At 35.9% G+C, this 15,179-nt stretch overlaps 1 pseudogene; it reads right to left on the reverse strand.

The window, feature by feature from the left end:
* Window positions 1-1,922: 1,922 nt before the first annotated feature.
* LOC121242406 lies at window positions 1,923-8,765 on the reverse strand (annotated as a pseudogene).
* Window positions 8,766-15,179: the final 6,414 nt, after the last annotated feature.

Raw genomic sequence — 15,179 nt, forward strand, 5'->3', positions numbered from 1 at the left:
CATAAGAAAAGTATTAGAAGCCAAAGAAGGGAGAAACTGTTGCCATAAAACTCAAATCTGACTGCAACTGAAAATAGCATGATGAAGATCTTCTACTGGTTGCAAACAAAAGCTGCAATGTGCATCTGCAATCACCTGTTTCTTTAACAAATTGTCCTTGGAAGGAAGACCTTCTTTGCAAGCATGCCAAGTAAAAAATTTTATATTATTAAGAATTTTTCATCTTCCACAAAGCCTTCCATAACCTCTGTTGCCTAACCATAGAAGATTCTACTAAGCTAGGCTTCTTCTAAGAAAAAATGAATCTGTAACAACTTTTAACTTAAAATTGTCCACTTCTTTGACGACTCCATATCCACTTTTCTGCTGTGTTTACTGGAAAAATCATCACTTTCATAATATATGCAACTATCCTTGGATTGAAGAGAGATCTAATCTTTTCAAGATTCCACCACCTTGTTTCCTCATTTATAATGAAAGCCACAAAATCCTCTCCATTTTGTACTTGCAAACCATGTTCTTGATCCAAAGATTTATGCCCTAGAACCCACTGCTCAGTCCAAAAATATGCAGATTTTCTATCCCCAATCCTCCATCTACATCCTTCCCTCAACCATATATTAACCTCCCAAATACCCCTCCAAGTATATGATGGACAATTTCCTAAACTAGCTTCCATAAAATTAGACTTGGAGAAATACCTAGCCTTAAGAAGTTTATAAAGTACTAAACTGTCATTATGCAACAACCTCATACCTTTGCTTGCAAGCAAAGCAAGATTGAGAACCAAAGACCATTTTACAAGAACTTGTCTCAAATTTGCTTTCATTGTCACGTCCTTTGCAAATTCTTGATCAAAATGGGGATTCGATCCACAAATGGGAAGCTAGATTAGACCTAATTTATTCCAGATGAACAACTAGGAAAGTTCTACATGCAAGTCATCTTTAGTACTTGATCAAGCAATGGAGAGGGCATAGATCTATCCTGGGTTCAATAACTTGTCGAAGAAACTCCAACTGATATCAAAGAAAAGCGAGGCGAGCCATGCAAATCTGGTATTTTCTTTTTCGAATATGGGCAATAATTCTATACATCTCAATTTATTTGAATAAAATGAGAGACCAACACCTTGTTTGGTTCCACATATAAAATGAGAAATCTATGAACAGTAATGAGATAATTTGTGAATAGTAGTAAAATGGTTTAAGTTAAGATGTTTTATAGAATTCTGGAAAATGAGAAAGAAAAAATTAAATAAAAAAATTATAAAGTTAAAAGAGGGTTGAATAGAATTTTTTAATATTATTTTTGTTTTGAGATTTGAAAAAGTTGAACTATTTTTAATGTTTTGTTTAGAAGTTTGAAAAAATTGTAATGATTGAGTAATGATTAGACGAAAAAGTTGAAAACTTGAAACTGAAAAATATTTGTACTTGATTGGTCTTTTGATGTTGAGATAATAAGAGATGAGATGAGATGTGACAAGATGATTTGAAAGGTTTGTGAAACCAAATAAGGCATAAGATATTAGGTTCCAATTACATGTTTAAAATCGACTTTACACTATATTCGAATCAAAGATGCACTCTTTGAAAAAAAACCATGTTAAGGTAAACTCCACATAATTAGGAAGACAAGAGCCACCCCGTGAGGGAGTGAAGACCCTCTTGACAAGGGTTGGCCACCTGAACTCTAGATATCCCATTTTATTATTCATGTGTTGTTTGGTTTTAGTTTTGTAATCATTTTTTCAACTTTTTTCTCCTAACTTTCTTGATGGCTAAGGCCAGGATTAGTGCCAAATTAACTTAATTAATTGATGCTAATTGCTAATGTAATGTACCTAGGAAGCAAAGAGTACTTAGCATGGAACCCTCAGTACGTTGTGCAAGACAGTACAAGTTGTACAACTTTTATTACATAAACATTCTTAAATTGTCAAGAATGGAGAATTATCGAGGGAAAAGTAGGCTCTTTGCTGTGGGATGGGTTCAAACTTATTTGTTCATTAGGTGGAAAATAAAACTGTTGCAAGTTAAATCCAACTACAGAAATTTAGTAAAAGATGGAGAACCAGAAAAACGTACTGAATAATCTTATAAGGTAGTCTACAACATTATTACACAATAGTTCATAAATGGATCTCTTTGATTTATATAAATCAATTATTGTGGACTTAACTCCTTATCGGCCATCCTTTAGGGGTTTCAAGAGTTGGTTTATCTTGCTATCATGTCCACTAACTGCACTTACAGAAGAACCAACTCCAATATCAATGTTGAAAGGGATTGCAGGTGTACAGAGCACGTATTCTGTTTCTTCTGTGGTTTGATTATCCTTTCCCCATGGATGCTTTTCCATAATTCTCAATCCTTCAAGCTCCATTGCCACTTCCATCATAGTGGGCCTATCCTCCCCTCTTAACCTTATGCACCCTCTTGCAAGATTAGCAACTCCCTTTAATGCCTTAATATTACCCTCATTGACAATGTGATCCTCAAGAATGTGAAGCAGACAATCCTCTTTAACTGCATAAACAAAAAACATTGCTAGGTTTTTATAACCTTCAGGCCTATAGGAAGAAATTGCATGTTCACCTGTCAACAGCTCTGCCAACACAACACCGAGACTGTACACATCATTTTTTTTCTGATAACTGGCCAGTTTGGAAGTATTTAGGGTCTAAGTACCCAAGAGTTCCTTGCACCAAGGTAGTTATTTCCATTTGATCAAAAGCTATCAACTTTGAAGCTCCAAAGTCAGTCCCTTTTGTTGTGTGGTTATCATCTAATAATATATTTGTATTTTTCACATCTCTATGTATAATTGGCATAGAAGTTTCAGAATGTAGGTATGCAATGGTTCTTGTTGTTTCTGTTGCTATCTCCAAACGTTTTTCCCATGAAAAAGAAGAAGCTCGACTTATATCATGAACATGGTCAGAAAGAGTCCCATTTGTGATGAATTCATATACGAGTAAGGGAACTTCTGAGACAACAACCTAATAGCTTAACTACATTTCTATGATTAATTTGGGTAAGCAAAATCAGTTCATTTATGAATTGCTCGATTTGGCTCTTATCACAAATTTTGGACCTTTTGAAGGTAACATCTTTGTAATCGGGTAATGCACCTTTGTAAACAGTTCCATAACCCGCTTTGTCAAGGACTCTACTCTCGTCATAATTGTTGGTGGCCTTTTTAAGCTCATCATTACTAAAGATTTTTGTTGTCTCAATAGACCTTCCCTAATTTAAAATATGTTCTTGTAACATTAAGCCACCATTTTGTTGGAAGTACTTTTCTTGGAGTTTCATGATCTTCCTTCTTTTCTATCCCAAAAGTACCAAAGAACCTCCCAAGAGTAAGACTAGGAGACTTATGCTTATACTTGCACAAAATGATTTCTTAAGTAAATTTGTGACTAAAATCCAACGTTTCATTTTTCATGTTTGAAAAGTGCCACAAATACAAAGATATTTCACAAAAGTAAATTCATACAAACTAACGTGTCATCATGCGAAACGATAGATCTATTTTACAATAAAAATAATTTTAAATTAAGCCACGTCAGTTTGTGAGTTTACAATTTTACGAAATCATCTTGTAGATAAAACATTTCTCTAGATGTTTACTTAATACCAGTATTATCTGCCAAGAGCCTATCTGCTGCCGTCCTTGTATTAAAAAAAATACCAGTATTATCTAATTTACAATCATTTTGAACCAATATTTAGGCTACAAGAAACAGGGCATTTTGTAGCGCTAACATTCACCACAAATAACCCTTAAAATCGCTGCAAATAACCTTTTACAACGAATTATGTTGCGCCGCAATTTCGTCGCAACTGTTGACTCACTTAAAAGTTTCGCCAGCGAAACCCAAAAATCGTCGCGAATATTGTTTATTTGCAGCAATTTTTTTCGCTGCTAATATTATAAAATACGCTGCAAATATCATTGGGACTTCAACGTTATAGTGCTGCGAAAAAGTATTTGCAACATTTTATTTCGTATCGAATACACAAAAATTGTCGTAAATAGCTTCTTTTTATTTCTAGCGTTGTAAAAAATCACCGCAATTAATATTTTTCCAGTCGATAAAAATCGCTGCAATTATTATTCGCGGTGATTAAATTCACAGAAATATATTTTTGCCAGCATTTTGAAGTCTGTCGAGAATGGTTCAATGGCCGTAATACTTTTTTCTAGTGAAAAAAGTTCACTACAATATATAATTTGCTGCGATTTTTTGTTGCCGCAAAAAGAAACTTTTGGCATATTTAGTTTTTCGCGTCCAACTATATTCGCCGCAAAAAACAGTTTTGTTTTGTAAAGCTTATTCTCGGCAAACTAGAAATCGCCGCAATTGGCCTTTTGAGCCTCGTACTAATCCAATATACAAAATGCACCATTTTTTTTATGGGTACCTAATTTCCTGCGCCAACTCATTTACAATATTATGAAATAGTACTTTCCAATACTTGTAATTAACCATAATAGCATATATATATATATATATACATACAAATTCAAGTTTTCATCCATGCCAATACATCAATACATCAGCCCTTTAAGGTTACTATACACTGGCATATGGTGCATTAATGGAAGGCAATTAAGTACTACATGTATGGGAGCAGCTAATGTCTCTTACAAGGTTTAAAGTACAGATCAAACATCCACAATACAAATGTACCTGTTAAAACAAATATGAAAACAAATGGTGGGCGGAGTTCATCCGCAACTTCGCACATCGATCATTGATTTGCAATGACGTGGTGATTGAGCGGCAAAGATCCACCTTCAACAAACAGGGTTAACAAGTATATATACACTACCTTCTACATTCGCTACGCAAAAGAAATATCCAAGGTAAAAATCTCCAAAGTGACAATTTTTCTCAACATAAAGGGGCTAATGAACAATAGCAAAAATTTTTTGTATCCATATTATTTAAAAAGTTTCTTTACATTCTAAACCAAGAGAGGAAAATAAATCATGTACATGAACCATGATGAATTCCAGGGGTGTAAATTCAAACCGGAAAACCGGTCCGGACCGGACCGGTTTTGAACCGGTCCGGACCGGACCGGTTTTGAACCGGTCCGGTTCGGAACCGGTTTTTAAAATCTAAAAACCGGCCGATTCCGGTCCGGTTCCGGTTCCAGGATTTTTTGGACCGGACCGAACCGGACCGGACCGGTTGATTAAAAAAAATAAAAAATAATATTTTTATATATAAGTTTTATACAAAATATTTTATATATATTAAATATTAATATATATAAGTTTTATATATAATATATAATTATAAATTTTTATGTGAAATTTTTATATATAATATATATAATTATATATATTCATATATGAAGTAATTTCTTGTTATAATTTATAAATTATTACATAAAATGTTAATATTAAATCACTAAAAGTTTATAACAAATACTAATATATAACTTATAACTATACCAATAGTCTAATATTAATACTATTATATAGTCTAATATATTAATAAAAGTATAAAACAATTGTTTTTAAATCAATTTTTTTTTTATAAACAAATTTTTAATAAAAAATTGTGAAACTTACATTTTAAAAAAACCGAAAAATCGGACCGGACCGGGCCGGAAACCGGTAAAACCGGAAGTACCGGTTTAGGAGGATAACTGGTGCGTAATCGGTTTTGAAAAATACAAAACCGGTACATACCGGTTCGGTCCTAAATTTTATCCAAAACCGGACCGAACCGGACCGGTTACACCCCTAATGAATTCTAGCTAGCTAGCTAATAGTTAAATGTGAACATTTGATATGTAATTAATAAACTCTAATAACTAAACGAGAATAATTATATCACGATACATATTCCGAAAGTAAATTATCTATAACGGTACTGTGGTGTGGATTAATTAACACCAATTTTCAAATCTTATAGTTAATTTATTTGAACTGATATCAGTAGGGTATATATTTACTCTATATATATTGTTAATCTAATTAACAAAGGTATTAAAATGGAAGTATATATAGGTATTCAAGATGATGATGATCTGTATGAAACACATGATGAAAACCAATTGTTAATTAGATCATATGTGGTACATGTATTTGATTTCCACATGCATGCTAAGGAAGATGATTCCAAATGTGCTTACAATTGTTCATGAAGGATTATTATTTTTTTAATTTGCATCTTCCTCAATCAAGGGCAGCAGAGCTTTGATTAGCTAAACTAAGTCATGTGAAATCATCCTCTCCAATTAGCAGCTAGATGTTCTTCATCATCATCATCATCAACAATTAGCATCTAATTAAAGAGGAGTTGGAAGTTCGGAAACATGGGTTGGAAGTGTCGGGATAAAGATAACACCCATTAATTTATGCCAATTAATTGTTGGGTACTTGATTTATTTAATTAGTCAATTAGGACCACATTATATATTAAAGTACTCCAAAACAACTCAAAAGGCAAATGAAAGAATCCCCTCCATGCCATGCGCATGATCATCAATGATCTTCATGATCAACCAACCTTACCCTTTCTCTTCAATACGTAGTTATATACTGCTATTCATGTCTTTACTTTAAACTTAGTTAATCCCTAGTAAACAGCAACATAAAAAATTTCACATACCAGTTAATTAACAAGCTTATATACATTGGGTTGAAAAATACTTGGCTGGGCATAAACAATGCGTATTTTATAACAAAAATATTGGATCTTACAAATTTGATTCTATTTTTAGATATGCACTGACTTATAAACAACAAAACTGATGATCAATCACTCGAAATGGCTTACCCTTCAAGAGTTGATCTAGCCAACTTCGTATGAGCTCATGCCATGGCAAATTCTGCAAAGACAGCCTAGCTTTGGTATCTAGTTTGTCCATTTCCTTGGTTTAGACATTTTCAGCAGAAACACTTACCCATATAGTAACTTAAAAACTCATAAATAAAATAGAGAACCACGTGGACAACACAACACAAATATCAAACCCAATCAAGTGCTCCAAACTTCTCTAACAACTTCCTCATCACCCCACCACCTTTCCTTGACAACTCCCGGCCTGGCCTACTGCATTAGCTTTGCGCGCTCCTCAAGTACATTATCTGAACATCAAAAACCCTCCACGTGCAGTAAATTAATCACCCTATATGGACAAAAAGAGCTTGCATATAACATCTTGTTGTTTCAGTCCTACCCCAATTTATGTGCTTGTAATTATGAAAGAGAGAGAGTGAGTGACTCTCCTATAATTACATAGGAGGGCAGAGCAGATGCAAGCACTCGTAGAATATACCCCAATAGCAAAGCTAGCAAGCACTCGTAGATGCAAGCACTCGTAGGAGGGAATGACATGTTGATTACCGTATAATAACAATATGTTTGAAAATAAGTGTTTTTTTTCCCATAACCTTAAATACCACAAAAAATCTTTGTTATTATATTTGCCATTTTTAGGGAGTTAGTGAAGAAACATTATAAGTTGTCTTGGAGGAACATATTTTCTTTTCTTTTTTTTTCTATCCCATTAATATATAATGTTCAAATATGCTCACATTAAATTCTTAAAAACCATCCATTGTTGCTTTCTTATTTGACAAAAAGGGGGATGGCATGCATTATTAATGTTCCATTTAACACCCCTGGATCATGAAGTACAACTTGCAATTGAAAGGGACAAAACAATTGTGTTCAGTCCCATGCCGAATGCGACCCAAATTAGGCCTATCTATATTCGAGCAGAAGCACAAATTTTGTACTTGTATATCATGTATAAAAATTACAAGAAGATCATATCATTTGGATAGAAGTGCATACTAGTTATATGATTGCGTAGGGGAATGAAGACATCACCTGCTTGTTTAGCCTCCCGTGAATTTGTGCTTGGGATCCACTGAGCGTCAAGCATAAGACAAAAACTTGTAGCACGTACCATCATGACATAACATGCACAAGGAAGAAGATTACAAAATTCCAGGACATGTATTAGGCTCTGGTGTAAGCCGACCCCTCCCATTCATACCAAGTACATACATGGTAGAATTAGCCTGCACAACAAGCAACCAAATGTTGGTAAGCATGTCACTACACCTAATCGATATGTATAGTGAAGGCGGTGGCGTAGATACTTACATGTTTGACTCATGTTCAGTGAGGCCTAACATCATCTCATAAAGTTTGTACATATTATCATACCTATTTAAGTATATATCTTAGGCCAAAACATCTGCTTTCCCAACCCAGTTTGCTCCCACAAAACATTTAGATATAACCTCCCATTGGATATATATATATATATCTTGTCAATCCACTATCTTAGGCCTAAAATGCACCAAAAAATTCCACAAAAAAACCTTCCCATATTTTCCCACAAAAATATCCTCATTGAGTCTCTCCAAGAGACTCAGTGAGGGACGGGTACACAGCGAAGATGGCCCTCAACATACGATCGGTTTTGTTTTGTCTCTCCATCATAACCTGCATGTTTGCCTTCATTGACTCCATCTCACTCTTGGAAGCTTCAGCCTCTTTCTTATGTTTTTCACTCAAAGCTATATACTCTCTCTCTCTCTCTCTCTCTCTCTCTCTCTCTCTCTCATGCCAATGAGCGTTGTCTTGTAGACTCTGGGATCACCATCTCTCCCAATCCTCTTGCATAACCCGGTCGATGCCCAAGTACCTCTTTGAAGACACCCGCTGTTGCTTCGTCACTTCGTTTATCTGGTTCTAGAGTATCCAGCTTTCCTACCATATCCTTCTGCAATAGGACATAATAAACCGATTATGGACTTTTATGTCCTAATAATGCATTTTTAAGATTCAATTTGATAAATATAACCATCATTGCAATTAACAAATAAGATTTATGCTAGAATATACTCAGATAAATGTCTTCGGTAGCAGGTGTCACAAATTTATCTTTCTTCTTGGACCAGTGGGTTTCCTTGTAGAAGTCCACCAAATTTGCATTTTCAGCACGCTACATGTGTGTGGTATGTGTGCATTTAACATATTCAATCAGATAATATGTTACATATGGCATGGATAGCTTAATAACTAATAAATGACTAGCCATTCAAATGATATACAAGAGTTATCGATCATATATGAGAGAAAACATGGGGATATAACATACCCCTTCGGGAAAATCTACCTCATATATTTAACATTATGTGAGTGTGTGGTTGCCATGATATGAGCTTACAAATGGGAAATGTGTTGTGTAGGGAATAATTTACTTCAAACCTTATACCTTCTATTCTAGCATCCTCATAAAGGATTTGCAACCTGTTGTGTGGTTAATTTTCAGTATCTTTCTATTCTCCCAATTTTTACTTGATATTTTTTGCCATTAAAAACCATCAATTTAAACTTAAGTACACAGAGTAATAAATATCCAATCAGGTTAGGGGAGTTATTACCCAACTTGTCTGGGTTTGGATTGAACACCCAGAATGCATACCTAGAAGGCCTTGCTACCCCATCATTCACAGAGCTTAAACCAGACGAGGGGGCTGACGAAACTAGTCCCAGTCGCCAATGCCTCATCATGGCAACCATATGACATATATATCTTATGCAGTTGGTGGTGGAAGGCATTAAAATGCTTACGAAGTTGTTTAGTCATAGTTAATCGATGGTTCTCTAAGTCTCAATCTAATTCAAAATCACCCTGCATAGCCCATTAAAACTCAAGGTGATCACTCATAAATTATTATATATAGTCTAAATTTTTAATGATCAACATCAAAGTATAAAATTCTTAACTGAATACGATCGATTAATTCATCCTTATGCGCTTGGGGTACATCACTCCGTCTAGGGTAGCTTAGGTTGCAATGATGTTTAATGATCCCGCCTAAACGTGTTGTAAACATGTTTGCATTCTCGCAACATGGTGCTGTTTCTCTAGTATTTATCTTCAATAAAACTTTTCCATGCTTACTTAATTTTTCAAATTCAGAACACTTTGCTGGCCCGTGTCCACGTCTCTTCTGTGCCTAGTTGGCTACAGGCGCAAAAGAGACGTCCTCACCTATATGACATAATAACAATAACGATGCGTTAGGGGTCTCATTTGTTTAAATGAATCTTACACACCAATGAGAAAACTTATAAAATCAACCCGCATCAAAGTCAAATATACCGATTTGATTACTTTGAACTGGCTCCGGTTGTTCCCTCGGGGAGGGTTCTCTATTTGCCTCGGGTACCAGAATTGGGTTCACACAACGAGGCTCCCATGATTGGCTTGGAGGCTGTGTTTCATCATCTTAACTAGTGTCACTATTGCGGACTTCGTGCGGCCTACGTGCACTACATCTGTATGGCACAAATCTCCTGTGGCGGGTTCCACGTACATTGGGAAGTGATCTATCTGGGTCGTTCATACTCCTCATTCACTCCTAATAGGAGAGTCGCTATGGAATGTTAAACTGGCCTTTTTCTGTCCACTTGAGATTCAACAATTGCAAACGTGAATTACATGAAGCTATTTAGATGAAATATAACCACGACAACCATGCAATAAGATAATGCATTAAAATAAATATTGTGAAACTATATATATTAGCGCGTGTACCCTCATTAATACGAATACTTCAGGGTTTGGCATATATAAATCAAAGAAAAATATTATATGAGTTTATAATAAACTGCAGTTTGCAACCCAGCATGCGATCCAATCCATGAAGGCTGCCTCTTTCAACTGATGCGGTGTTCACCTGGTTTCCAATGGTTGGTAGGTTGTCTATTCTGACTCCAATTCTTCATCGGTGGATATGTCCTTTTCATCTGAATATTCCCAATCACCATAACCATCTCCGGAACCAGATGGAACCATTCCATCATCAATAAAGTCTGTTAAATTGTTGCATTCACCACCAACCGCCATATGGCCTCGTGCATCAATGTGGATAGGTTCTATATCAGTCCTACTAAGTGGAGTTGATACTGGACATGCATCACAATGTAAAAGTGAATAATCAAATGATAGCTCATTTTCTTGATAGACACCATCCTTACTTGATTCGCCATCAATATCGTCCATAACACTTGGCACTGGTGGAATGTTATACACATTCTTATTATTATACTTTTGTACAACATACCAATTCCCCTTCGACCTTATATCTCTAATGTAAAAACACTGGGAAGCCTGGCATGCCAACACAAATGGTTCGTCCTTATACCAAGTTCTGTCCATGTTGACACTAGTTATATGATCGTGTACTCGTAGCCCATGTTTCTTATCACCAACATCAAAACAATCACAACTAAACAAGTACACTTGACGACCTCCCATGTAGCATAACTCCACAAAATCATTAAGAACACCATAAAAGTCTACATTATTAGTATCTTCATCACTAGTTACCAACACCCCTGAATTTTGTGATTGCCGGTGAAGTTCAAGCTGCTTCGTATGGAACCGTTTACCATTTATAATGTAGGCAGCATATGATGCAACCCAAGGATCAAGACCACAAGCGAACGCATACAAATCAGCAGACACACCTGGTGGGTTTCCTGTATGCTGGTCCTAAACCTACAAGAATATCGGGCTAAATTGTGAACTTATACTTTCATACACATAGTCAAAAGAAAGGTCAGGTTTATTATAAGTAGATAACTAGCCCAATTGCGAACTTACACGTTGCTTGAACCAAGTTGGAAACTCAGTTTGATGCGTGCGATTGACAGAATTTGGATTTGACTCCTTACATTTGTCGTAGTGCTCCCTACATTTGGAGAACGCAATTGGCGATCAATATTAGTTATTTACGTAAAGTCTTATGGATAGTAGTAGGTCGTTTCAAAAAAGTACGAACAAAGTCATGATTGCTTACTCGAGATAAGGTCCAATCTTGGTACAGTTGTTAAACACGTACCATATGGCTGAGGTACGGAGTGTATCTTCTAATTGCACATTATGGGCTATACCCGAAGGACGAAGTTTCTGGTTGAAAATTTTGAATCCATCTATAGTATCCTCTTCTCTACCAACAATGTTGCAGTCTGCTCGATTAAACTTCGTCTCAACATCTTGCAGATACATCGAGCAAAATGTCAAACACTCGATATGAATGTAGGCTTCCGCTATTGAACCTTCTGGACAGGCTTTATTCTTAACATACCGCTTGAATTTGTCGAGATACTTTTCAAACGGGTACATCCACCGATATTGAACTGGACCTTCGAGTATGGCCTCACCAGGTAAATAGACAGCTAGGTGGACCATAATATCAAAAAAAGGAGGGAATATCATCTCCAATTTGCATAGAATGGTGACGATATCAAGTTGAAGCAGGGATAAGCGATTCACATCTAGTGTTCGGGCGCACAACTCTTTGAAGAAATTGTTAAGGTTAGTCAAAGCCAATGCAATATCACTCCTTAAGAACCCCCAACAGTAATAGGAAGCAGTCGTTGCAAGAAAACATGATGGTCATGGCTTTTGAGCCCAGAGATTTTGAATTACGTACAGAAACACAGTGCATGACATTGGCGGCAAACCCATCTGGAAATTTAACCTCAGCGAGCCACACACATAATTTCTTCCTTTCATCTCCATGTAATGTGTACGATGCACGTGGCATTGTAACATGTCCACCTTCACGCTTAAGATGTAATTCTTTTCTAAAGCCCAAGTTCTCCAGGTCACGCCAAGAATTTAAGTTATCTTTTGTTTTGTCAGGAATAACCATTAAAGTGCCCAATATTGTAACACTCCGTATTTTAGTGTATTTTCACTGAAGGATTATTTTTAATAATTCAAAAATTTATTCTCTTATTTTATAATTATCGGATATTTTAAATAGGTTATTTTATGATCTTTAAATTGAGAAAATTAAATTGTTATGTTTTCTTAATATTTATTTATTGTTGTACCCACGGCAAACCACCACCACCATTAGCTTCACCGACCTCTCTAGGCCATACCCTATCAATTTCGGGTCTTAGTTTGTCCCTATTCAAAAGTGGGTATTTGAGACCCATGGCCACAATGTATTTTACACTGTTTCGTTGCTGAGCCGCAACTTCTTGCACTTCCGTGATCCTTCGAAAATCATATTATAGCACTGTAAGTATTTTTTCAAATAACTATTGTGATTTAAATATATTTTTGCACTAACTCATATTATTGTGATCTGGTTGGACATGCCGGACTGAGTCCGAGGATTTCGGGGGTCGGATGGATTGTGGATGGAGTTGTGTGTTTGGTTGGTATTGTGAATTATTGGTTGTTGGTTTTCGTGTTGTCCATGTACATGGCATATTGCACGCATGATCATGTTTGTAAAGGAAACTGGGTTTTCGTGTACATGCATTCATGTTCATGTGTTTTATGAAAACTGGATTTTCATGTGTTAAAGGATTTTGGGTACGTGTGTATCACAACCCCAAGCCGAGATGGGGTATTATCTCGGTGGACCTCCTCTGGTCACTCGGGAGCGGAATATACTGAGTGACGTCCGCTGGGCGACAACGGGATCGGACGAGATGGTCTCGTGCCGACTCCGTGGCCCCTCTGCTGGCGGGGGCTAGAGGATTCTTGGCCATGTACGCATTGGGCGCGGAACTGGGCATCGCTCGTTGCGTAGTGGGTGCTTGGCCACGAACGCGCTGGGCACAGAACTGAGCATCGCTACAAAGCCAAGACGTGCGGATGATCCCTAGGGGAGATCATGGTGCATTGGTTAATGGAATAATGGGCTGTTTTCTGGGAAAATAGCGTGTGTTGATTAAAAGGATTTTATGTGATTCATTTTTTGAGAAAATGAGGTTTTATTGATTTGGGTCATTTTCTGGTAAAATGAATGACCCTGGTAAAATGACGGAGTATTCTTTTTGGGCCAAAATGGGATTTTGGCGTGTGTTGGAAAATATCTATTCTCAGGGAAAATAGTATTTTTGAGAATAATGCATATTTCATTATATGCATGCATGTTGGTCGCATTAATTTATTTTTATCTCGTAGTTGTTTGGTTTATACTTACCTGCGGTACCATTTTGTGGTAACGCAAATTTCGATGCAGATGAAGCTGGGGGTGAGCCTGAGGATTCGGCTCCGCCCGAGGAGTGCTCTGGGTAAAACCACATGTCCCATAGGTGGAGTACCAAAAAGTTTTAAAGTTGTGATTTGAAATTATTTGGTTTGAAGTATGTTATTTTAATGGTTTTAATTTATTTATGTTTTTATATTTTGTTGGTTTTATTTATTTTATTGTATACTACTTGTTTGTTTATTTTATATTATTTTTTTTATTTTATAGCAGGATATTTTATTTTATTTATTTATTTATTAATTATTTTATTGTGCACTACTTCATTTGTTTATTCATTTTATCTTATTCATTTTATTGTTGGTTTTATTCATTTTGTTGTATATTATTTATTTATAGAATTTTATTTTATTTTGTTTTGTTTGGAGTTGAAAAGCGGGTTAAGAGTTTTGTTATGGCAGGAAGATGGTACGACTGTGAATGTCATTGTTAGGCTTGAATATTTAGTGTAGTAGGCCTGAACTCTTAGCAACTGATTTGTTTTAATATCGAGGCTTGAAGGGAACGACATGATCTGGGTGAACTCTTTGGAGTAAGAACTCAAGTCGCAACTGAGGAGGGAAATATTTTTAAATCGCTTAGGTTAATTGAGGTCGTAGCCTCCGTAGAAATTATGTAGTGAGTTTATGGAGTAGGAGGTTGTAAGTTCAACGAATTCCAAGGTTAGATTTTTGAAAAGGTCACCTAAGGTTTGAGGCCTTATAATTTTTAGGAAATAAGTTTATTGGATTTAAGGTGGTAGGTTCAACAAGCAATTAAAGGATTACTTAAATTAGAAGTTTTTGATCTTGCCGACCTTGATAAGCAGCTTGTTAACATTTGGGACTTTATAATTTACAAGCTTTATGTGGTGAATATTTTAGATTTAAGGTCGTCGATCTTGAGGATTTCGGAGAATGATTCTTATCTGGTTTAAGGTTTTAGAATTGCGGAGTTGAAGAGTTGAATTATAATAGGATTTGAATTCTTAGTTTTGTAGATTTGGTACGCTAGTTTGGTCTATTCTATCAATTGATTAGTTGGTAACCATTAAATTGGGATGAGTTGAGTTACTGATATGAGAATTTTTAGGAGAGAACTTCTTTGGAGATGGAAGGTAA

Source organism: Juglans microcarpa x Juglans regia, chromosome 8D, assembly GCF_004785595.1.
Source record: "Juglans microcarpa x Juglans regia isolate MS1-56 chromosome 8D, Jm3101_v1.0, whole genome shotgun sequence".
NCBI lineage: Eukaryota > Viridiplantae > Streptophyta > Magnoliopsida > Fagales > Juglandaceae > Juglans > Juglans microcarpa x Juglans regia.